Consider the following 26,868-nt stretch of genomic DNA (forward strand, 5'->3'; position numbering starts at 1 on the left):
TTCCCATGATGGGTGCTGAACTCACTGCCATGTGTGTGCATAGTCTCCAAGGAGGGGACCCTGCAGCTAAAGCCATTTAGAGGGGCTTTAAGTGCTTGAATAGGTCTAGAAACACTGTCCTTTATCAGGGAATTTGGCGTAGATAATCGAAGTTGGCTCCCAACTGCAGAACAGCAATTGTGCAGTTTAAGAAAATGAGAGAGAGAGAGAGCTGTGAAGGATGGAGAGATGGGGAGAATGAGAAACAAAAAACTGCACAGCCCATTCATTCCAGGTCTGGAAGAGGAAAGTGTTGCATTGGAAGCAGTGTGTTTGTGTGTCCATCATGTATATAGAAAAACAATAAGAAAATAAAAGAGTGCAGAAACAGTGACAGAAGGACAAAAGAGGAGAGTATACTGTGGCTGATAGGTCTGTGTGCAGACAGATGGGAAACTAAGTGAATACTGTAGTTTCCTATCTACAGGCGAGAGGAATAACACCATCTACCTTGGTTGAGAGACTTCATACTCGGGCTGCAATAGAAAGCCCTGTTTTATCGTCACAACGGTGCTGTAGCCGTGGCCATAAACTGGGGCTGTTAGTACAAATGTTCGGTCACCATTCGGAGGGCGGGGATGTAAACACGCTGATTTGGCAACGTCTGTGCTGCACGAGACTGAACGCAGCTTGGTTAATGATCAAGCTCTCTTGAAATTACAATCTGCTGAGTTAGACAAGATGTTCATAGAGGCCTTCATGAAAAAATGGTAATGACACAAAATCATAAAGAATATTGAGGTGTTAAATGGATCAACCAACACACACAGGCTCACAGAGATGTATCCAGGTTGTATGCCTTGTCCCTTAATGTATATCTACCTATATCTTATATGTACCTTTCTATGTATGTATAATTAAATTATATTTTCATCATTTGTACATTAAAGTGGTTGCCAATTTCTCAAAATGGTCGCCAATGGCAACCTGACAACTGTAACTGTGGCGGCATGGCTATACAGATGTTTCAAATTTCATGGCAAAAGCGGATTACAGTGGAGGACCAACAGCCAAGGCTGAGATATCCTCACTTGAAGTCCCTCATAAGCACCAAAAAACGCCCACATTGTTCAAACAAACTTTCTGTTGAAAGTCTTACGTCTACAACTCAAGGCCAGGGTTCATTTTTCAGAAGGAAAAGAAAAGTTTGCGCCGCGGCATCATTTTCCTCCCGTAGGTGTTGGGTGATTGACGGTGAGTAACTTGATGCACACGTATAAAAACGCTCAACGAGGACGTCTTAAATACATTTTTAGTTGCCATGTAAAGTTTCAGTGATTGCACCAGGCAGGAAGGAAGACAGATCTAATGGACGTGAAACAAACTGTATGATGCCTTAATGTTTATTGTTATGGATGATCCTATGATATGGAAACAATAACGTTACATTTACTGACCACTGTGCTTTGTCAGATCCTTCAGGAGATCCATCACAAGTTTCAGGCCGTCCATTCTGTACAGCCTGCCCTCTTCTCAGAAAGCCAACATGAAGCCTTACTTACATCTTTCCAGGTTTAGATGCAAAGTCAGCCCTGCAAATTATAGAGGTGACTTCTCCAACAAGCTTGAGTTTAACTCTGGAAGCTCGGTAATGTTGTCCATGTCTTGCTGAATTCCACGCAAGTGTGGTCGTTAGCTACCGAACATTCACTACTCAGTTAATCTCTTTGCTTTACATTCTCCGAATGTTTTGGTACGTATGGAAACACATGGTTGGTGGGGATACCAAACGTCTATCTGGCAATTAACACCATCAATCTGCAGTTAATATTAATGGCAAAAGGTAGGTACAACTACATTATAGGAAAACTTTTTATTTGATGACAAATTAAACCACATTGGTAAGTCGGGATAATTGTTTTATTAGCATATGTTTGTTTACATTTTAAAAGCACATTCATTCATTAAATATATGAGCTTTTACAAGTTATAGTTTGCAATATAGCTATGGCTGTACAAACTATCAATGGATTCTCAAGGTCTGGAGTTATGAGAAGCATCTTTTTTTCTATGATTTTTAAGCAAACATTCATTTGCAAAGGATTCATAGCAAATGTCCTACTGAATCTAAAAACATGTACATCAAGTCTGTGTTCAGTGCACAGTTATGAGTCAAGAGAAGAAAGAGTGCATACAGGGCATAAGGGGTTTGAAGAATCCCAGCTGCTGTGGCTCCCGCTGACCCTTTTAGTGCGAAGGCCAGACTACAATAACCAACTCCTCATTGTTTGTAGAACAGCGTCACGCACCTGTAGCTTTTCCTTTTCACAGAGCCTGCAGTTATATAATCCATGCAAATGCAGCCAGAAGGGATTTCTGCGACACTTAAACCCCTCAAACGCCTGCTTTGTAGCCGACAATGATCTCCGAGCAAAACAAAAGATAATTTCCAACACATTCTCACACCCATGCGTCAAATACCACAGCTTGGTCGGTGGCAATGAGCTTCAAACTATGACGCTCTCAACATAGACTTTAAAGGAATGGTTGCTAGGCTGGTAACCAGGCATCGGCTTGATGAATATAAGTGTTTTAGTCAACTCAGCTTTGCAATACCAGTGACGGTGCGTCAAAGTCTTTTCAAAATAAACTCCTGTCTTCAAGGATTTAGGGAAAAACAGCACCAACGCTTAAGAAAAGAGAGCAGTTTACGTGACTCACATTTAGTTTTGCACGGGCATGACCGGCGGTGGTCTTTGTTTGACCCATCCACCTCCACCCACTTTATACTATATCAGGCCTATTCAACTGGTGGCCCGTGGATTGCTCCGCCAAGCAGTTCTGTTTACAGATAAATAAATAAATACAAATGTTAATCCTGCAAATGACAGACATTTTGCCACAATAAATCCTTTGATTTCTCACACAGTGAAAAACATATTCATAGCTGATAACATTGCGGTATGAAAGAGGACATTGACAGTAGGGAGCATACTTGGAGGACAGACAAGGTGGAGCAGCAGAAACTTCTTTAGACCATCAGGGTGAAAGTGAGAATTATACACAAATCTATTGTATTGTAATGTATTCCCATGCATACAGATCAGAGTAATCTCAGTCAGTGTCTCTTCTGGCTCACTCTGGTTACGTAGACGCTCTGTATTACTGTCGTTCAGAATCTTTTTTGCAATATACCATTCTTGATGCATACTTGGTTTTCTTGACTTAATCCAAACGTTTAAGTGGTGTAGAGTTGCAGAAAATTGATTTAGATTGCAATATATAAATCACGCACCCAGGGTAAGTAGCATAGGTTTTTATTATTATGTTTTTAAGAAAATTATGTGTATAATGTCTTGCGTGTTTGTCAGAAGTTTTACCCAATAAACACAAGCTGGCAAAAAGACAAAAAAGCATTAAATCATGAGGCCAGAAAAGGGTCAAGTAGGTCAATACTAAGACATGGGATGATATGAAAATGTCATGTCATGATTGTCCTGGCCAAAATAACTGCCATGCACGATGTCATCGCGATAATCATCAAAATATGCTTAAAACTCTTAAAATGTCAGCAAAACATATTGTAATCACTTTACCTCACATATTGTCAAGAAACCTAATCTTTATTGCATCACACATAGAAAACATTTATTTAGTTTAGTTGTTTAGTTTAGTGAAGGAAATATTAGTGAGTATTAATTAAAGCACAGATGTACTAAAGGTACATGACACACACACACACACACGCATGTATTAAAACAGCAATTAGTACATGTTAACGATGTGTTAATTACTTGCTGATAGGCTGTGATATTATGTGATTTCATGTTACATGGAAAAGCATCTTGATCACACCCACAACCTGGAAAACACAGAGAGGTGATTCACGGGAAGGTTTATGTCTTTATGTTCTCTCGCTCATGTTGCCATTTATGCTTCTAATCCTTTCTTCAAGCCTTCATGTGTTAACTGCTAGATTTCCTTGGCACATCCGACTTTGCATTCCGCTTTTCATCTGATTATATGATGTATATGTTGTATAATTCTTAAAAAGAATATGACACCCGTCCACAAATAAACACAACACACACACACACACACACAAACAAACAAAAAAAACACACACACATATACCACACAGGAGATATGGCAACTGTTGTTTCCACTGCCTACATGCAGATGCCAAGCATACAGAGGAGGAATATCACACTTGATTAAACACTGCCACTTGAATCAGCCACTCACACACCTACACACACAGACACACAGACACACACACACACACACACACACACACACACACACACACACACACACACACACACACACACACACACACACACACACACACACACACACACACACACACACACACACACACACACACACAATCATAGAGACATGTGCATACCTCAGGGCAAGAATAAGCATCCAAACACACCCTCTCAGCCAAAACACTCGTTATGTGCATCTGAGAGTGAGGCAGTGTGAGGTGCTGTAGATAGTGTGCGTGTGTGTGTGTGTGTGTGTGTGTGTGTGTGTGTGTGAGATATCTGCATGTGCTGTGTGTAATGTGTGCGTTTGTGTGTCATCTATCCGTATGCCATCTCTCCTCTGATGTGACCTTTACACACAGATATTTTCTTCTGGTCTTGCCAGCAACACTGCTAACACAATTACACTGGGCTAATGAACAGAGGAACCAGATAAACTGGTACACACACACACACACACACACACACACACACACACACACACACACTTCCTCCATGCATATCAATCTCCCTGTAAAGGCTACATTTGCATCTTTAATATAAATGAAAATGCTTATTAAAGTGCACACAGCAGTTCAGATGGGATGGAGGAACAGCTCGTCTAAATACGGAGTGTTTAACCCCCTTGCACTCTTCCTCTCATCTATTAAATCAAACCTTGTTCTTCTCCTCTTAGATCCGTCCACAAGGGTCCGACTGGTGAAACAGCTTTGTTCTTGTGGTGCTTTTGTTCAAAATTAACTTAAGGTTGATGCCTTGCAATTGCTTATGCAAATCTGTAACAGTCCAGAACACACTAATATTCAATTTGCATTCATTTTAGAATGGAAAAAAAGCAGCAAATGTGTGTTGCTTTTACTCAATGAATGACTGAAACAATTAATTAGCTAAATTGTTGTTCTTGCCTGTGTTTTACTAATCAGTGCTCTACAGAAAATGCTATTTTCAAGGCTTTTTGAGAAAATCAGTCATAAAAGATACTGAATATGAGCAGGGGCTTCTATTTAGTATCAATACTCACATTTAGTAAGCCTGCACCTGTAAAGGTGCACAATACTTCCACGACTGCACAACATTAACAGCAGTTGGTTAACAACGACAATGCTGCGAGGAAGCAGGTCTCACATAGTGGTTTTTCTCAGTGAGACGGAGAAGCTCTTAACATGAAGTTATCCCACTGTGACACTTTGTTTGGGTTTCACACAAATATGAACACACTTGTTTCATTAGTGGTAGCACTGATATTTACTAAATGCTCTCACAGGGCTTTTCCGCCGCGATACACAGCAACAACCTTCACAGGTTGGTTGTGAGGCTATTTTTTCTCAGGGAGAGGAACTTGAGGAGTTGTGGAAGGCAACGTCTAATGCCATGGAAATGACTTAAAACATAAGACACATTTATTTACAGCAATTATGTGAGATCTGAATACATACCAGTCGCTGTACACTCGCTACATAGGCTACTTCATTTATTGCCCAAATGTTAAGCTGGCCTAAAAAACTTCTGATTTAAAAGAAGCTTGAGACAGAACTAAAATGTGATTGCTTGATTTGAGGAACTTGCAGGTTGCACTCAGATTTACATCTTACTATTTTTCACCCTCCCTAGTGCAGCTCATTGAGTGGCTACAATTAAAATAAAACATTTGCTGACTGAATGCTAAAACATATATTTCCCCTGCTCTTGTGTGATCAGTGTCCATAGAGAACATTTCTAACCTTCCCTCACTTCCTGTCATAATATATTCTAATGTAGAGGCTGTCAAAGTGGTCTCTCTAAGCCCAATGTGTCCCTGAGGGGGGATCCCGGGGCGCTGCAACAGAATGGAGAAAAACGAAAAGATAATTTAATTCTCTTGAAGTGTTTCCAGTTAGAAAATGCATGATGTATTTTCCGTTCACTCTCTGCACCAACATCTTCCCATTTACATTTTGGACTAGCACATAATTCACTTCAGTCCCATTCGACACTAAATCAACAACAGACCTCCTTTCCTTATGAGGTCCCTGGGACAAAATCTACTCAAATGGGGGTCTGGAGCCTAATTTGTCTTTACTCAGGGGGCCAAGACATAAAAACATTGCAGAAAATCTGCTCTGATTCTCTTGCTAATCAAATCTGATTCTACATTTTTGACGTGAGGTTACAGTCACAGAGGAAGAGGACGAAATCTTGAGGCGTTGCATTGGCCTGATTGTGATTGGACGGGATCCTGGGTTGCCGGGTCTGGTTCTGATTATCACGTCTCAGAACTGACAGCATTCCAGCACTGCAGCAGGGCCACGGCCTCACAGCGGGGAGGATTAACCACCGCGCACGTGCTCCTCTCATCCTTGAGTATTTTATTTGATGGAAAAAAGAGGAACTGATGGTGGTGTGTGGTTGATGGTTTACCCTTCAATGAGAGATCCCCAGAGTTTTGAATGGTGGAGCTAAATATCTACAAGCTCCAGGGCTTCCTCTCTGCAGCTGAACCTGACCTCTGACCTCTGTGGGCAAGTAGAAGATAATTTCCCTAGAAGGACCAATAAAGTATCTCAAAAGTGTTATTGCTGTCTAATAAGATGTAGGACAGCCAAACAAATGAGAGACGTTGACATTTGGTTCACGAGCAGTTCAACATCTGTAAGTAGACGCACGTACAAGTCCATAATATAATCCTCTGCAAAGGCCGCATCAAGAAGTGTTCATCTGAACAAGTCAAGTTGTGCTTTTTAAAACAAAAGTGAAGACTATCTGCCAGTTTGGTTGCTTTAACACCTGACCTAATGGGTCGGTTGAAAAAACTCTGGTGTGTTGGCCGTGTAGTGAAAGAAAGGCAGGCATGGCTGCGATTCACAATTAGGGCTGAAACGATTACTCGAGTAACTCGAATAATTTGATCACTAAAAATGGTGGAAGCTAAATCTCTGCCTCAAGGCTTCGTTTAATTCTTATCACCCACGTTGTGGCCTGCTCAGCTCAGGGATCATTGTTCCACACGCACTGTTATTGCGGACACACACCGCTACGTTCATGGTGGAGAGCAGGGGCGGACTGGCCATGGGGACGTTCTGGAGATTTCCCGAACGGCCGGTCCAACCCGGGCTGAACCGGCCGGCGGTCATGTTTCATTTTCAGATGTCCATTCCAATCATGGACGTATTAAAACAGGTGACGGTACGGCCCTCAGCTACACAACTTGGACTGCTCCAATTTTTTGTTCAATCTGATTGGCTCAGCCTGAGCCTCGGCCCGGTCACTTACTTCCCTCTGAACTTACACAGAGAAAACAAAAAAATGTTGAAACTAAAAAAAGGTGGTGGAGATGAGAAAGAGATGGGTGGCGCCGAGAAGATAAGATTAAAAAGAAAACAAAAACAAAAAATTAACAGACATGTTTCTTAGTAGATAGTCCAAGTTTGGAACTGTTAGAGAGAGTACTGAGGAGGCAGGACCAAGAGGACCAGCAGGACCAGGAGAAACCAGCAGCAGCAGAGAAATGACAGCTGCACCATCAGGTGACGATAGATCGACGGAATAATCGTTAGAATACTCGATTTTAAAAATATTTGCTAGCTGCAGCCTTAATGACAATCCATTTTTAAGCTAACTTAACTTAATAACCTTATGTCGATTGAACTTGACACAACTAAGCCACAAAACTGCTGGGATGAGACCGGAGTTCACCTTTGCTCCACAGTCATATATCCCATCATCACGCCTCACAAACACACTTGAATAACTTCACTAGACAGCAGAATATGGACTTTGTACAGAGTGCAAACTAATCAACACATATTTCATTACTGAACACAATCTTAAGCAAACGTTGGGCTTGTTAACATAACATGGAGACACAAACCCTCCGTTCACGCTCTCTGACTAGACGTATTCATCTTAGGCACGCGGACTTGAAGCCTTGTTGCATTTCTTTAACGCAGCTTTAGATATTTGTGATTTGCTCTTGTTAACCCTAAAGCAATATTTCAGCTCGCCGCAGCACGGTGGTGTAGATTTTGGCAGGCACATGCCCGTGGGGGTTCATAAATTATCAGCTGCATATGTTAGCTGTCCGGTTGAGACGGCTGATGTATTGGAACTTGCCTTCGTTTTGCTTTTCTTTCAGTAAAGAATCATAATTCAAGTGGATACAAAAAAAAGAACTTCCAGCTAAATTGTAGGGCTTTGGTTGCCGTTATTGTTGCTTTTTGACCTCTTGAAAAAGGATAATAATAAATTTGATGATTGGAAAAAAAATTCATACGAGAGCAGGGAAAGAAAAAAAATAGAACTTAAATAAATTATAATAACAAAAAATAAAGATATTCTATACAAGGCTTTTAAAAAAGTAGAATGAGGACCATGACACTGAAACACACGGCTTTCGAAAAGTCTTCTTAACAAAAGTAATTCTAGCTGTTTGGGAAAAAAATAAAAAAATCACACACCCAAGGCCCGACTGACCGGTTGGTGCAGCTCATGCCAAGAGCACGCTGGAAAATGAAAATACTGTTGCACTGAAATATCAGTGTTGCTCATATCATCCAGCCACAGCCGGAGACCTGCTGTTGCTGAATAAATATTCAGTCGGACTGTGTTACAGCTACAGTCTTCCTGATACTGCTGTTAAACAGTTTTTGCTTCAACCATATGGAGGGGACACCCCTGGGCCTGGGGGTCAGAGAGGGCGTGAGAGCACAGACCGGCCTGGCTGGGAGAAAGGGAGAGAGAGAGACAGAGGGACGGGGACAGAGCCTGAAGGGATTATGCCTCTGTGGATGTGCTCCAAGGAAGCAATCCAATACTGTAAACATGCTGTCTCCCCTTAACCTGGGAGCCACAAGTTCATAAGGTTATTAACAGCAGAGTCCATCTTGACAAGTCCTTCAGCACTTGGATATAAAAGCATACTGCTCTGGAGATGTTAAAGATCCCCTTGCTCACTTAAAAGTCCTGAAACACTGCTACTTCCTGGAAAATGTTGAGGTGGTGACCTCATGCTGCACTAGTCCAACCAATGAAGTCATCACAAATCACGGGACGCCCTTGTGAAAGGGGGTTAAGACGCAGACTTTCCCTGGTTTCCTGTCATCTCTACTGACATTAACCAATAAAGCAATGAAATGTCAAAATAATAATAATAATTCAACAATAACACCTTCAAAGCTGACTATCCAGCTGCTTTTCTCTGCAGACGGGTCACAGATCCATTCATGTAATGTGTAAATTCACATCCTGTCATGGTGGTTGAACAGGAAATACATCACATTAAGGGACCAATGACGCTATCCCATGGGACCTTTGAGTGAATATATGTGGCCCCATGTCATTAAAAAAAAATTCTATGAAGAGACTCTTTCAATCTGACCACTTTTTCATTCACATCATTCATTAAAATGCCAGAATATTCATGAAAGAAGTCGCTGTGCATAATAAATGTTCTAATCTAACTGTTGGAATTATCATTTCTTTTAGAGGGACTCAAGATGACTGCAGCCTGAGCCTACGGCTTAAAAGCTAGTTTTTAAAGTACAACCCACCCACTGAGTCAGTATCCTAACTGTGCAAAGCCAATGATATGACTCATCACTTTATACAAGCAGCAGACTGTCAGCGGATTTTAATTAAGCAAAGATGTATCTTTGAAGCTCTTGTAAAAGATGTAGAAATATCATCTGCTGAGCGTAAAGTACTACAACTGTTCTGGCTGTAACGTTCGACTGAGGCACTGTGAAAACGACAAGGAGCAGCTATAAAGTAGTATTGAGTTATCAAGGTGACTAGTTATCAAAGCTGACCTTCCAAATCCAAATTAGAGCCATAAAGCACAGATAATGGAGGACGCCACATTAGCTGGCTTGCTGATTTTCCTTGACCATGAATGCTCTGGTCATATTTTCTATTTGAACTAAACATCTGCCTGTAACAAGTTGGATATAAATTACGCGCAGAAAAGGAATAGAGAAAAAAGGTCTCAGGTTTGAGTTATCCAGTATGAAAATGTCAGTGGAGCAGCTTTGCTTTTGACCAATGTTTGTGTAAGTGAAACCACCAATCTGAATAGAAGAATACGTTGTATTTGCCAGGACTTCTTGGCACAGAATGATGGGCCATATGCCATGGTTTTGTGAACATATATATCTCTGTTGCCAGTGTTAAGAGAAGTGATATCTTGCATCAAAAGTCTTGCATCCCAAATTTCAAGTTATTTGGAACATTTTCAATCAACTCATGAAACACTTTTGCGGTTTTCCTGGCAATGGCCAACTATCTTCTCACAGGCTCCGTTTGTTTATTTGTTTTCGCCTGGCTCCATAAGCTTTTTCAACATTTCCATCACAGGCCAGTGGAGAACTATTAACACACTCAATGAAACTTTCTTTTCTTTCCCCTGGTTGAATGGCTCTGCTTCCACCTAAATGCCAGTTTTTTTTTTTATCTTGAAGAAAAAAAAAGAAAGAGGAAAATGCAGGATTTATAGGAAGCAGGGATATGTCACAGAGGGTGTGGTTGTGTACAAAAGCATCGCAAAGCTCTTCAGCAGTATCTCTCACATTGGGATGTCACAGCATCACGTTTAGTAGTTTATAAAAAACAAGATTACATTTGAACAAATCATTATAATGTTACTCTTTACCATTAAGCCAGTACTACGTTTTACTGAATAGGGCTTGAATGCATCATGATGCAATTCAATGCAACCTCTTTACGTGAGCCGTTAGCTCGATATCTACTAATTTAACTAGAAACCATGAAACTTCCAAACTGGATTTAGTTCATTAAAAGGCAATTATTCATTGTATAACAAGTTTTCTGAAATGGTATGTTTGAATATGCAAATGGTGCACAGCCCCCTCTTAAATGTGCTCATTTGCATACATTTTCATAACAGTTTCATTTTGTTGACATATTTGAGTCAAAGTTTTAATGGAGGGAATTTTGGAAATTTCACAAAATATTATCAACAACCATTTAAAAAATCTATTTTTGCCATGTTTTCAGGAAGAAAATGTTCTATAAATCAGGCTATGAATGATGTATGAACAAACACCTCTGTAAAAACCTTCAGCATATAGATAAGAATCAAATTGGAAAGTTTGATGTAGGTAAGTACAACTGAAGTGAAGATTTCCAGCTAATGGCTCGGAATTTAGTAATAGATATCATGAAAATTCCGCAGTTTATTACTATCCATCCATCCATCCATCCATCCATTGTCTACCGCTTATCCTGTATTCAGTGTCACGGGAGTTTATTACTATATTAAATGTTTTATATAGAAGATTTTGAGCATTAATATAGCAACAAACAACTATTAGTTTTATAAAAATAAAGTGCAGTACACTTCTGCCGTTGCTAGCACTGTTGTTGTTATTAGCACTGTTCTTGTTGTTAGCACTGTTAGCTGCTAGCTGATAGCTCAGCCTTCTCCATTTTGAGAGCTTCAATGTTTTCTTTCAACTAGTCTGAGAGATTACTATGTTATGGAAGTAAAATAGCCCAAAATCTCTTTTTTTTTTGCCTTTACTCAAAAAGGTGTAACACACAAAACCAGCAACATCTGTCCAAAAAGATCCCTCCTTAAACTGCAAGGGATTGTTAAAAGAGACAAACACAAGCGCTGTTCATGTGGTGCATACTAATGATGTCTGTGTGACTGTGTGTGAAAGAGAGAAGGAAAGCTCCAAAGATTGTGAAAACAAGTTCCATTTAGGGTGATAAAATCGGTTAATCTGCCTGTGCTCGCCCCTCTCACTATATCAGCCCCATTCATTTCCCTAAAGGACCTCTGGAGTGGGGTAACACTCTACAACTCACTCGCACTCACAGAGGGAACCAGATGTTTGAACAGTCCATGTGCTCGCTGCGTTCGAGCGGTAATCTCCTCCGCCGTGTCATTGTAGCTGACGTAGTGCTCCGCCAGCGGGCACACATTTCACGTAAACAAGGCATTAGGAGACAGAGATGTAAAGATGTAATCAACACAAATATCAAACATCCAGCTGCTCGCAGAGCAATAGTGTTGATTTCTGATTGCACTGCACACTGAGATCTGACTAAGACTAATTTTTGTATGGAAAAGCCCTCGGAAGAGGTTGACAACTTGACAGCTGAATCATCATGTGCACATGTGTAAGCGTCCATGCAAAGAGGGCAACCTAGGGCACAGGCTTGAATGGAAACCGGTGTCTTTGCATGTGTGTGTGTGTGCGTGTGTGTGTGTGTGAGTGGAGGGGTACAAAGCCCGTGCTCTGGCCCTGTAGCCTATTTTTCCAGCCTGCAAAATGTGGAAAAAATGCGCTCTGACTCCAAGCGTGAAGCAAAGTGCCAGAAAACACTGAACCAGGACAAACACATAAAAATCCATGGCTCCATTAGCCATGTTCAAGCTTAGCCTGGCACGGCTCGGGTTTTGGTTCACTTTGGCAGTGTGAAATGGATTTCTGAACAACAGCTGCACATAAAACTGATTCCAAATCCACTCTTCAGACTTCAGCAAAGATAGCTATTTAGATGTATGAGGCTGACATCACTGATTAAACCAGATCTGATCTGTAATAAAGGCCCTATTGTCTGTATCTTAATCTGTTTGAGCAGCTCTGGTTTCCTGTGCCCCCCCCCCCCCCCCCTTCATAATGTAGCAGACAACGGCATAACATGAGGCATAAGACCGTCAATGATACATTACAGCATCGTCCAGACATCTTCTTGAACGATGGATATAATCAAATACGCTGAAGCCTTGGTTCACGTGCACACAGCTGTGACAGTTTACAGTGCAACAGTGTGAAGAGTGGATCTAATCATAGGGGATGGAATGCGACCTCTCACCCCTAGCCATGGCCCTCTGCAGCCGCTAGAGCAGCCTTATCTGATTGGTCTGTCTAGCGCGGTAATCATTTCCAGAACCCAAACTGCACCGCCAAAAAAGCTGGAGGGACAGGGTGGAAAGGGGTGTGGAGGGAAGCAAGGCTGGGCTGCTTGGAAGCACGAGTGCTGCAAAACCCTGCAAGCTGCTTGTGTTGAAATCTCCTCCAATCATTTTGACATAAATCATCATAATGTACACCAAGTTATCATACCAAGAAAGTCCATAATTCCATAATTCACCACAGCAATATGTGGGATTTAAAGTCTGATGCACAATAGTTCTGAAGAGAGCAGTGAATCTGTGAGCGAGTTATTCTGGTGTTCTACGTGAAAATGTCTGGTTTACGTTCAGTGTTTTTCACCAAAATGCAGTGTGAGCATCTTTGAGGCATAAATAACTGTTGAGTGCATTTACTTTCTCATTAAACATTTTACATTGTGCATTTGTTTGCTAGCTTGCAGTCTTCACTGCCTTTGCTGGCACACTATTACGCTTCTCTACATGTTAATGCCACCCACATGACGATTAGTCAAATTGAATGTGTATAGTATTGAGCTCATGCATGAACATGTACACTAGGGTACTATGAAACAATTACGCATGTAGTATCTTTACATCATCCAGGGGACTCTTGTTTGTATTGATGACCACTTAACGTGTAATTAAAAGTCGTTAAAAATACTCGAGCAACCAGAGACATCACAATTTTATACGCTTTCCTTTCCAAGAAAAAGTGGCAAGCTTTATGGTTTTTATTTTCAAGCTCCAATAGCACGACAAGTGGACGCCATTTGGATTCCTTTGTTCACAGCAATCATAACAAATTATCGCAGCTAATTTGATAATTTGATAATAAAGGCTACTTGTAGCGAGCTTTGATGAAGCCGGAGACATGGGAAAATATCCTTCTATTGTCAACAAGAAGATCAAATTCTTCATGTAGAATAAAAAACTCTGTGGTCAGTTAGTGGGTGTAAACTTGTTCAAACACTAAAGTAAACACACAAGACCTTAATTAATGAGAAGAAAGAGGATATTTTGACTGTTTTCCTATGTAACATAAATCTTCACTTTCACAACACCAGTGTGGTGAGTTCTGATGAGGAGCTGAAGCTTTGCATTGTATTCCTGCAGTGTGTTACAGCCCAAGTAGTCGCTAAGTCGCTCTTAAACCACCACGAGCGGCAATTTCTCACTCTCTCTGTCTCGCCACACTCCCTCTACTCCGTATTTCTCTCCATGCAACATTTTTCCCCCGGTTCCAAGCATCAGCATGCAGAGAAAAACCCATCAGTAATCCCCTGCTGCTCAGCTCTGGAACTGCGTGGCTGCCCCATGGTAGTTATAGGTCACACATTCTCACACACACACACACACACCTTCAAAAACGAATACATCACGGTAGTTGTACATCTTTCTCACACACAGACACACACCAGAGAACTGCCCATCTTTATCGCGCCCTGCAGTTTAACCCCTTCTAATCCCTTCAGAGTGGCGGAGCTTTATGGTCAATTCACACTCTTTCATGCTTTTTCATTCCCTCTCTCTCTCTCTCTCTCTCTCCCTGTTTAGCCTCTAGAGTAATCCCCACAGCAGCTGTGGCAAAACATCAGATATGTGTGGAAAAGACTCATCATATACAGCGACTGCAACAAACACACACAAGAGCACATTGATACACAACGCAGTCACACAATGCCGGCTGGCAAATGTAAAAAGACATCTCAATAGACAATGAAGGGATTGATGTGGGGTTTCAAATTCAACACATTCTCACTTTCAACTTGGTCAATGGCCCTACGCTTCAAACTATGGCACTGTATGCAACCCGCTAGCGTTAGTTTTTGCGTGTGTCAATTTCCACTTGTTACATGTAGAGATGCACCATGTCATCCGAACAGGCCAAGACCCGTGACCAGGAGATCAGTGGCATATTTTGAGAAATGTCATAAAAATGCAAAAATGTGAAAATGTCAACTCGGAATGGAAAACAGGAAATAAGTAATAGTTACAGGACTACTTTATTATTAGTTGACTTAACCCTCAACATCTATAAAATATCTACTGATGTATACTCACCCATTCTCTGCACACTGTATCACGTCAAACCCACACTCAGTTTATAATAAAGCTCTACAGAGGAAGAAACATGGAGCTGGATTCCTCCAGGAGTACACAGGGAAGCCAGTCAACTGCATCGTCAGACAGTGGGAAAATGAAATGTTGTGTTCAACAGCCACATAAACTGTTCAGTTTCCTCGGTTTCACAAGAGGAAAGAATTTGAAAGAGTGTGTGTAGAGGCGAGGCATGAAACACACACAAATGCTCAAAAACAAACCCCATAGCTACACACAAGCGTACGCCGACTCAAACACACACACAATATTCACACAACCAATTTCACAAAACCACATACATAAACACTCAAACACTCCCACCGCATACACACAGGCACACGCTGCTACGAACACACACACACACACACAGCAAAGAAGTGTATGTATGCAGTGAATGGCTCCGTTTCTCTCATTAGGGAGAAGGAGCTGCCTGCAGCAAAGCCTCCTCTAGTCAGTCTGCTGAGATCTCTAAAACCAACAGCACTAGTCAGACAGAGGAGGGGGGGCAGAACAGTCATACACTGCACCTTCACTTAAACAACAGATGAAGGGACTGAAGGGAAAAAGAAAGTGGAATCACAAGGAGTAAAAAGAAAAAAAGGATGGTGAGACCAAAGGAGATGCAGAGTATCTTCAAATTGACTGATTTGACTTTCGCCTGTAGCACACACTAGACAGACCAGACAGAACCGCCAATAGTCACTAAGATACAGTATCTGGGATGTGTCAGAGAGATCAAAGTGATGCTTTTCGATAGCATTAATGCATTTTGGTGGTAGGAAATCCAATAATCCGTTTCCTGATTTCAGTTTCTGCTCTGCAGCATTGTTGATGTCATTGTGGTGAGTAAGTCCAAGCTCACAGTGACAATGTTAACATGCTGATGTTTAGCAGGTATAACATTCAGCGCGTTGGCATGCTGATTGGCGCTAAACACAAAAGTACTGGAGCTGATGGTTCATTAGTTTGGCATGAAGCAACGTGTTGGACAACTAGGAACGTTGGCCTAATGATGGCACCAAAGTCAATAGGATGGCAATGTATACAAAATTTGCTGAGATATTGGTGGTGGTGGTGGACTGACTGGCCGACTAGTCTAAACCAAAGGCCGACACTGAGAAGGGCCTGAATGAAAAACATCTTGCGACTGGACTTGGAAATTGCAGTGCTGTCAAAAACAGTCCAAAACATTTACATACACAATGTTATTTCATGGATGTAAGTCAGATGAGAGTAATTCTGGCTCGTTGACTTCCGAATGCAACAGAAGTATTGTATGCGTGTGGGCTTACATACAAGAAAAATATGGCCGTGGGTGTTTTGATGACAACATACATCACAGAGTGTGTTGCACTTAAATTGTATTAAAGATGAATGTCGATGTACTAATAACTCTGGTCTGGATAAATGGAAGAGTGGACAAAAGCAACTGCTGCTACATGGTGAAAACATGAAAAGACCTTAAATAAGTACAACTTTTAATATTATTTCAGGGCTTTTGACACAGTCAACCACCAAATCCTCCTCTCCACCCTGGCTGAACTTGGCATCACTGACTCTGCTCTAACCTGGTTCACATCACACCTGACAAATCGCACCTTTCAGGTCACATGGAATGGCTCTATGTCCAAACCCCGTTCTCTGGAAACAGGTGTCCCTCAAGGCTCAACACTAGGACCGCTTCTGTTCTCACTATACGCTGGATCACTAGGCTCTGTAATCACATCACATAGATTCTCCTACCATTGTTACGCAGATGACGACCAGCTGTTCCTCTCTTTTCCCCCAACCTCTGACACTCACATTGGGACTCACATCTCGGAATGTCTGGCAGACATCTCCGTCTGGACAACTGTACATCACCTCAAGCTTAACCTGAATAAAACCAAACTCCTCTTCATCCGAGGGAAAGACTGCCCTCACATGGACCTGTCGGTCACTATCGAGGACATCACAGTATTGCCTTAGTCAAATGCAAGGAACCTGGGTGTAATCCTCGATGACCAACTATCATGCACCTCCAACATCACTGCTGTGGCCCGATCCTGCAGATTTGCCCTCTACAATATCCGCAGGATCCAGACTTTCCTCACAAAGGACGCAACGCAACTCCTGGTCCAAGCACTGGTCATCTCCCGCCTTGACTACTGCAACTCTCTCCTGGCTGGACTCCCGGCCTCGGCGACTAAACCACTGCAGAGTATCCAGAACGCTGCAGCACGCTTCGTCTTCAATCTACCCAAATTCTCCCATGTGACCCCCCTCCTCCGTGACCTCCACTGGCTCCCTGTTGCAGCACGCATCCAAATCAAGACGATGACACTGGCCTTCAGGGCCATCAATGGAACGGCACCCGTCTACCTTCAAACACTGGTCAAACCTCATGCCCCGAAGCGAGCACTTCGCTCCTCTACTTCAGCTGGCCGTCTGGTACCACCATCGCTGAAATCAAACAAATGTTGCTCAGCAAAGTCCCGACTCTTCTCTGTTCTGGTCCTCAGTGGTGGAACGAACTCCCCACCAATGTCAGGACAGCAGTATGACTGCCATCTACCGAAAAAGGCTCAAGACTCACCTGTTCAGACTTCACCTCGACTCTGCATAGCATGACCCACTAACAACCCCCCTCCCCCCAAAAAAAGCACTTCTATGTTCTTACCTACAATATAGCACTTTGTTCATAGCACTATTGTACTTAAGGTATCCTTGCTGAACAGTTACTTTACTCAAATGAGGCTCTAACACTTGTTTCTATTTTTTCGCTCTTACTTTATCGGCAATGATATGTTGTGGTTTCTTTCTTTCGACAAATGTACTGATTGTAAGTAGCTAAATACCCTAAATGTAATGTAAATGGCTTTAAATTTAAATACACTGATTCCTCTTACTCATGAACATCCTGAAGGACGAGGAGAAAGCGAGGCAGACAGAGAACCAAGAGCTGAGGAGAGGATAACACACTAAATAATAGCACACAATACATATGCTGTGGAGAAAGAGAGGGAAATAGAGATAAGCATAAAAAAACCAGGAAATAATAGACAGCCCCATTAGGCAGAGATTATTGAGTAAATTCATCTCACCAGACAAAAGCTTCTCCTGTGGCTGTGTCACTACTACTTCCACAAAACTCAACACTTTCTCTCCAATTTCGCTCCATTTGCAACCCCCCGTGTCTGTGAAAAGCTAAATTGCCCGTCTGCATTGCCTTAAAATGGTTTCCCATGCATCATCACCCTATGAAGGTAGCGATACGCGGGGCAATTTCAACGGCCAAGGAGATGCCTGAGCACCGCCGCTATCATACAGCAAACCTCAAGGTGCTTCAAATGGATTTCAACATGTTTTTGACCCCGTGTTGTGGGGGAGTGAGAGCATTTACTATCTACGCTACACCATTTCTGTGTCTTATCAGCCACATCCTTCTTTCAGACAGAACGCAAGGGGATTGAAAGGCGGCATACGAAAATGAAGGAAGAAGAGAAACCTCGCTCGAGGAGGCTTGAACTGAGCGGAGGAAGTTTCACTCCTCAACCCGAGCGAGACATTCATACATCACAGCAAAGCAAAAGCCTTTAGCTTCAAGCAGGAGTCAGGCACCTGTACACTGTACTTCTCCTTCCTCCTGCAGTCCAGAGCAAGATGAATGTCCACTTGAGATGTTGGACCTCTCTGCACCAGAGTGGTGCGGTTTGGTGCAAGATCAGCTAAATAGTAAAGCAGGCGAACAGACCTGCTGAGGTGTCCTTGAGCAAAACGCTGAACCTGGAAGCTACATGATAAGAGACATGAGAGGACACATCACTCTGATCCCAATTCTCAAACACACACATAGACAAAACCTTACAGCCACCTCTCCCTCACCCGTGTTTGACTAAGCACTCAACGAAATGAGTGTGTATGTGTGTGTGTGTGTGTGTGTGTGTGTGTGTGTGTGTGTGTGTGTGTGTGTATGAGTGATGATCTGAGGAGTGTCATTGTATTAACTGACTCAGCATTTCTGCACCGACTATCATTTCTGTCATTTCACTGCAGTTTCCTCCCTCCTTGCAGGGCCAAGTGTGACTTGCCAGGATCCTTCTCAAAATGTTTACAACACAAGAAACTGTCTGTTCACCTTATATATATTTTACGTCTGACAAATTGTGTATGTTGACAGCATGAAATGTCAATCATTCAATTTCTTTAAAAAACCTACATGGTTTGATTCCCTCTTGTTTTTGGTTAAACTTGGCAGATATGAATATTGACTGGACTCCTGGGGAGCTTTGTTTGGCCCACAGCGAGGGGAATGACTGCACTCTGGATGGTTATATTTTTCACAGCGGGAGACACCAAATGAATAAGCTCGAGCTTGGCAACACACTGAAAGTGAAGTTACACTCTTGACTTTAAGGATACTAAAAACCATATTTACAGTTTACTGTTATTATTAAAAAATATTTTTAGCCATTTCAATGCCAGATATTGACTGTTTCTTTGAAAACAAATTCCAAACAACATTTTTGACCAATATTAAACATAATCACGATTTGAACATTAGACCTGAAGTACAGAGCCACTTGTCATGGATAATACCACATTCATTTTTCTTCATGCTGGAGTCTGAATCTGGTCCAAACACAACTGCCAGAATAGATCAATACAGACAATAGAGAGGACTCCTTCTCCTCCCCTATCTCCTCCATTGTTTGAATTGTGCCAGAAATTACACATGGTGTTTGGCAATTTAGAAAATAATTTTCAGCGTCAAGAAAGTCCCACTTTATCGCAAAACTGGTGAAGTATAAGACAAAGAAAAATACGTAGTTAGAAAGACTAGACACCAAAAGACAGACATTGAAGCTGTGTGTGGTACCAGGATGTAATGTCACTCACACTAACACCAGGTCTCACTCCTTCTTTCTCTTCCCGGCTGATAAAAAGAGTCGCAGTGTAACACCACTCTTTAACGCCGCCACTGCTTTTCTTGCGGCGTTTAATAAACCTCACCTGTATCCCTAGCATCCACCTGTAGGCTCTGAGGACGCACCACAGCCCCTCCCCAGTCTCTGCCCTACTGTAGCTTGGAGCTCATTTGTGGGGATAATCGCTGTACATATTCCTCACATTATGTGTTATTTGTTTGTCGGCTTAGTGAAATATCTTTATTGTTTTTTCAAACTAATCTGAGCCAAACAATTCCATTGTCCAAAAGTCGGATTAGGTTTCATGTTGTCCACACTGGTGATTTCCCAGTTGAGTTGATGTAACAATGCTGATGTGACCACCAGAATATTTGAAGGGAAATCTGGGAGATGAACAGCAAACTGATATTGACTTCATGGGACCAATCAACAAAATCAGCAAACACAGCAAAGTCTGTTTCATGAAGTCCCTAGGTGTCCTTCCACCTCTTTCTTCCCAACTTCCCTTTCTCCCCTCATTCCTTGACGATCTTAATGACTTCCAGAAAGACCAGAATTTGGATTGCGCAACCTCAACCTCAGTCCCTTTGTTTCTCCCAGTGCCCTCCCCCTTCTCATCTGAGTCACACTGTCAGGAATACCGTCACTCTGTGTGTGCCTCACTGCTTCCAACCCCCCCCCTCTCATTTTCTTCCATTTCTCACTTTTTAAAACCTCACCTCAGTTGTTTTCTGCATGACTTTACCCACTTGGTGTTCCGTTGCTTTCTATTCTGTTTATTTCCCTCCCTTTTCAAATAGATGCCAGAGTGAATGCATCACTTGCTCGGTTCCCAAATATTTCAAGTGTTTGTTAGATTCCATTACAAGGAGGGTTAAAATATTAGCAAATGCCTTTTTTCCGTCTCCAGACAGCGTGACAGTTTACCTAGTAGTTTTTAACGATTTATTTCTGTACTTGATTTATTTTTTTAAACTGTGACTCCCTTCTACTTTTAAAACAGAGCATATTTGTAATGATCTGCAATTAATATAAACAGACATTTTCTTTTATTGATACAATATTAGCAACACGAGAAGATGTATCAACTGAAGGTTACACTTTCCAACATATTTCCCAGGATCGCATCCTTGGAGTAAAAACACAGATGTCATCTTCTGAATCACTTGATAACACATAAAGCTGCCCTTATTCACTAATAAACAAGAAATGAATCAACCAAATATTAAGCCACAATTAAATCATGACAATACATGGATGTGCAGCACAGCACTACATGTTACTGCTATCCTACCAGCTTCCCTCTGTGATTCCATGACTTCCTGTTTGGTTTCATTGTACGGTTTAGGTACCACTGTGGATGTAAAAAACTTAAAGATGAAATGTTTCTTCTGGGTTCTCAGTGACTGAGTAGGGGCACAAATTCTTTGCAAAACAAGTTGAAATCAACTTTGTGTTGCCCTTCGCCTTTTCCCAAGTTAGGTGGAAGTTTTTATATCACTTGTTTGAGAGTTCTCTGAATGGCAGCAGCAGCTACAACCGGCAGTTTTTGTAGCTGCGTGCAGGATTGAATCCGTATTTCTTTGCTCACATTTCACTTTTCGCAAATCTAAAGTTAACATAAAAATTGCCCAAAAGTTGTTCATCATCTGTCCTAACCGCTCCTATTGACCTTCTCACCCCAAACATTCCAATTTCTTCAGGCTCTTTCATCCTTTCCGCCCCCTCCCTCCTGCAGTGACCCTGACCAGCAGGCCCACACAGCAGAGCATACTGGACATTATCATCACGCTCCTTTCTCCAGGTGACCTGATCAAGTAAGACACATTTATTGTTGCACATCATCAACAGGCTGCAGCACACCGCACACTAAAATATTCTCTCTATTTACTCAACTTTCTGGAGCCATGTTGACTGCTCCGCCTGCACGGCGTGACCAAAATCCAAACTGCTTCATAAACAGCATCGAGTAAAGGCTCCACGTGGAGGAAGCCGGACTCACCACTGTTACGTCCCGGGCTTCTCTTGCTCCTTGATGTCATTTGGTGCAAAGCAACAGGCATCTCTTTGGTTGTTAAAAAGAAGCCTGCAGTGTAACTTCTGACTTCCAAACATTCAAATAGTTTCCTCCCTCCGGGACTGAGTCCATACCAGCGTCCTTAAACAGAAGCTTCACCCCAGAGTGCTTTACATGCACTCGCCTGGGGGAGAAATCCAGCAGAACAAGACAGTGAACACTTATTCCTCTCAGAAACTCAATTGTCTGATTTATTATGTTTTGTATCATGGTAGAACCCTTCCTGGTGCTGTCAGGCCAAATTGGAGAGCTGCTAGCAGGAAAATAACTGCTGGCATTGTTCTTCATATTAAACATAGAGAGCATGATGTCTTATCCTTCCCTCTGCCCCCCCGCGGCCTGGGGAAAGTCAAGCCACCACTACAGATAACAGAAGACAGATCTGCATCTGAAAGGAAAAAACAACAACGAAGCTCTCTAACTTTGACCTTGGCCCGGCACTAAATATAAACAAGGAGAGAAGGAGGGTAAAGGGAGGATGTCCGAGTGTGTGCGTCTGAGAAATACGGCGACGTGCTCATCCGACTAATCGTGCAGCAGCACAGGAAACACACACACAGAGAGAGAGAGAGAGAGAGAGAGAGAGAGAGAGAGAGAGAGAGAGAGAGAGAGAGAGACACACATACACACAGATTATTTTGCTGCCTCAACTGTTCAGACAGCACAGAACATAAGGCAGAAATTGGCCATTTGGGACAACAAACACAAGCTGCATGGTCTGCAGCAGCAGAAGAAAACGGGCTGCTGAAATTCTTTTAATTGCTGACAAAACAACGGCAGAATTCTCCTTGCACACACTTGGATAGGAAATATCCCCCCCCACCACACGCCGTTGGTTTCGCTAGAAAATACAGAATGCAGATGCGAAGGACGATCAAAAAGCTTCTTGCAGGATTTATTTTGAACTCGGGAAGCGGGTGTTTGCAATCAGGCAGTGTGTAAAAGTGGCAGCCACCTCGCTATCGCGGTTACCTGTCACATCTGTGCACCGTCGGAGCGTCTTTTCCCCTTACAAGAGAAAACTGTTTCAATCTGCCTGCCCTGTTTGATCTGCCTTGGCCTTTCACTGCGGAGGCTGCATCAAAAAGGAGCCGGGAACTTAAAAGCACCATCGCTCCATCTCTCTCTCTCTTTAGCTCTTATCCTCTTTTTCTCAACCTTTTTCTCCATCTGTTCTGTTCACACATAACCGGGAGTTGTGAACGCTTTGTCACTGGCTCATTGGAAAGAAACAACAAAAAGCAACATCCCGAGGACTACGTCCATATTTTATACTGTCGATGTGTATTATTACTCGGCATGGGACAATAGCAATATTTCATGTCAGGATGGTCCTGGATAAAATAATTGTGATTCACGATATTATCCTGATAATCATCGAAATATGCTGAAAATTCTCAAACATGGTGGTATCACTTTATATTTTGGAAGACAAATATTTCTATTGCTTCAAATCATCTTATATTATATGTTCATAAATGAGGTCTGCCTGCATAAAGGATACATTTAATGTAATGTATTTGTTTCCTGTTTTTTCTTCTTCTATTTTCCACTTGTGACAGCGAGCTAGAGAGCTTTTTCAAGTCACGCGGGATGATATTTACATGTATCCCTATAATGGAAATCACGATCAACTTATAGTGAGTGTTTATATCGCGATCCACTTAAATATCCCGCATTGTCCCATCCCAACAATGACACCTGTTTACCATTATAATCCCAATGATGGAGTCAATATAACAAAAAAACTGTTAAATACAGACTTCATGAGGTGAAAAGGCTGCATATTATGGACAGTTATAATAATATTGACCTACTGGTGAATTTCGACTTTCCTTCCTGTCAGCCTTTGACTCATTACAGTTGCTTTTCCAATAAATATTGATTTCTCTCCTTATTGAAATGACTGACGGAGACTGATATGACCAGCAGAGGGAGGGTGAAGCTGATGAACACATCATGCCTTTTGGGTATAATCGAATATGTGACCCAGTGGGAACTGGGGAACTGATAAACCTCACCCTCGTATCACATCTGTCATATTTTTATTTGAGGAAATCTATCACTCTGGTATTTGATCTGCGTACCAGTCTGAATTAATCAGATGAATTGCCTGCTGTAAAACAACTGGTGTATGTGGGATTCAAACTGGTATTTTGCCATGTAATATCAGCTTACTTGGCAGTCTAGGGTTATCAGCCGCTCAATAGGCGTGAGCGTGGCTCTAACCCTGCTGGGCCGCTGCTCCGGCTCCTGCTGGGGCCGCCCATACGGCATTTAAATGTGGACTCCGAAGGCACTAGGAATAAAAAACTCCTCGGCTAATGGCATTTTCATTACATCCTAAGGACATGTTAGGATAACGCACCCTTCCTCCGGGTGTTTCTCAAAAAGAATGGGTTCAAACTGCTTTATCAATCTGCTTTATTGTCCTTCTATTGCCATCTCTCCTCCTCGGGTTTATTTATTACAGGCACTTGAGGTATGAAGCAGCTCAACGCAGACGGACCGCAGGGTGCATCACCGATTGTCTGTAGCTCTCAGCTCAGCTGGGATCTGAGCCACTGAACACACACACACACACACACACACACACACACACACACACACACACACACACACACACACACACACACACACACACACACACACACACACACACACACACACACACAAACTCCCTGTGGCGGTTCATGTTTTCGCCCTAAGTGTTTTCCCGCTAGGCGAGGTGGTGATTCCATGGAGTCCACTCTCACTTATATTGTGGCCCATGAAGCTCAATGTCAGGGAAGGTTCAGGAGGAAGAGACTTCCGTCAACGGTAAAGAAAGTCTCATCCATGAACACAGAACGAGGCTGTTCACCTAAATACCCACTAAAAAAAGAGGACTCTGCAGTGACTAATCCATCAAGTAATCCCAAAAAACACATCACATCAAATTGCCATAAAATATCTGCATCTACAACATCCTGCCTACCACAAACACACAATCACTTCTTACATAAGACACATTCCGCGTCGTCTTAGTCATTGGAGAATTTTCACGGTTACTTCAAAAATGAGTGACCACCACAGACACTAGTATCAGGATTCAAGCATCACCTCAGAACTTCCTTTAAATACGACAGAAAGAAGGAAAGATATGAAAGCAGGAAAAAAGATGATCTCCTCTAAGAACAAATTAATAATAAAAGACTCCAAGAATAATCTAGGTAATTAGGTTACAGGCAGCTCAAAGCATCGCGGCACCGCTGTCGTCGGAGTCCGATTCTGACACATTTCGGGCTAAATCTTAAAAAGAAGTGTCTCTGCCGGTGTAACAGGAACTAATATGTTCCGCAGTCATTATTATGTCACTGGAATCATACATGCAGTCACTTTGGATGTCACGCCTCAGCCCCAATGTGGAGGTGATGTTCAGGGTTTCAGCCTTATCAACGCATCCCAGCACAGGCACATCATGACACACACACACACACACACACAGACACACACACACACACACACAAGAGTGGGGAGACGTGTTTCTTCTCCGATACATCTCTTTGCATCTCCTCTAAGGCTCCCACATCATCTCTCACTCACGCACGCACACACACACACACACACACACACACACACACACACACAGTCATCCTCACAAGTTCAGAGAGAGGAGAGAGATAAGAAGGAGATGAGAGGAGATTCAGAACATGTAAAGAGAAGACTGTCTCCTCTCTCTCTCTCTCACACACACACACACACGACATTTTTTTTCTATGTGCTTTGGCAGCCAAACTGGTGGCTTGACGCCCGTAGTCTCTCAAAATCAGCCCGTCTGCCTCACCTACGCATTCCAAGTCAAAAATTCATAAGGTGACACAAAACTGTCAGAACATGTTGATGCGACTCCAAAATGACGAAGCTGTGTGTGTGTGTTTATCTGTGTGTGTTTCCCTTCCTCACCCACATGCACACGCACACACACACACACACACACACCTGCACTCACAAACACGCACTTACAGACACACTAACATTTGCATCTCGCAGCTAAAACAGGCACAAGTAGGGACACAGATTCCCACGTGCACACACTTGGACACGCGCACGCACACTAACACTGAACGCAAAGAGTGTTTTCAAGTTCAATTTGGGTCTTGGGCGCAGATGCAACGACGTTCACATTCACACTGCCGGTTTAATCCTCTTTGTCAGCAGAGAAGCATCGCAGTAAACCACAACAGCTGGCATCACTGTACCATTGCGACAACATTCCTATAATACTCCCGCGATGTGACATGTGCCATACAGCGGAAACATCCAAGCTTGGAGGAGATAAAACCCCCCGTGGAGCTCAGATATACTGCCTACTCACACTGACACTTCCAACATCCGCACTTCATCGCCGGTGTAGTAAAGCAATCCTTCAAACAACTTCATCAATCAACAAAAAGGAGGGGAGAAGCAGTCATGTCGGTGCTGGTTCATCCGCAGCCTCCTCGTGCGTCTGGCTGCTTTCCCCCGGGTGCGCAAAGCAAGTCATGCGATGTATCGGACCGCGACAATAGGAGCAGAAAGCCGGATTTCTCCCGCGGCTCAGACCTGCTCCATGTGTGCTCGTGTGAGAGCCGGAGACGGGAGAGACATCGGTGAAAGGTATAACGGAGAGCA

The 26,868-nt window shown here is 42.5% G+C and overlaps 1 protein-coding gene across 1 annotated transcript in view; it reads right to left on the minus strand.

The window, feature by feature from the left end:
• LOC311017714 (plexin-A1-like) overlaps nt 1-26,868 on the minus strand; it is a 249,977-nt gene that overhangs the window by 222,836 nt on the left and 273 nt on the right. The window lies entirely within an intron of this gene.

Source organism: Eutrigla gurnardus (genome assembly GCF_963514095.1).
Source record: "Eutrigla gurnardus genome assembly, chromosome: 8".
Classification (NCBI taxonomy): domain Eukaryota; kingdom Metazoa; phylum Chordata; class Actinopteri; order Perciformes; family Triglidae; genus Eutrigla; species Eutrigla gurnardus.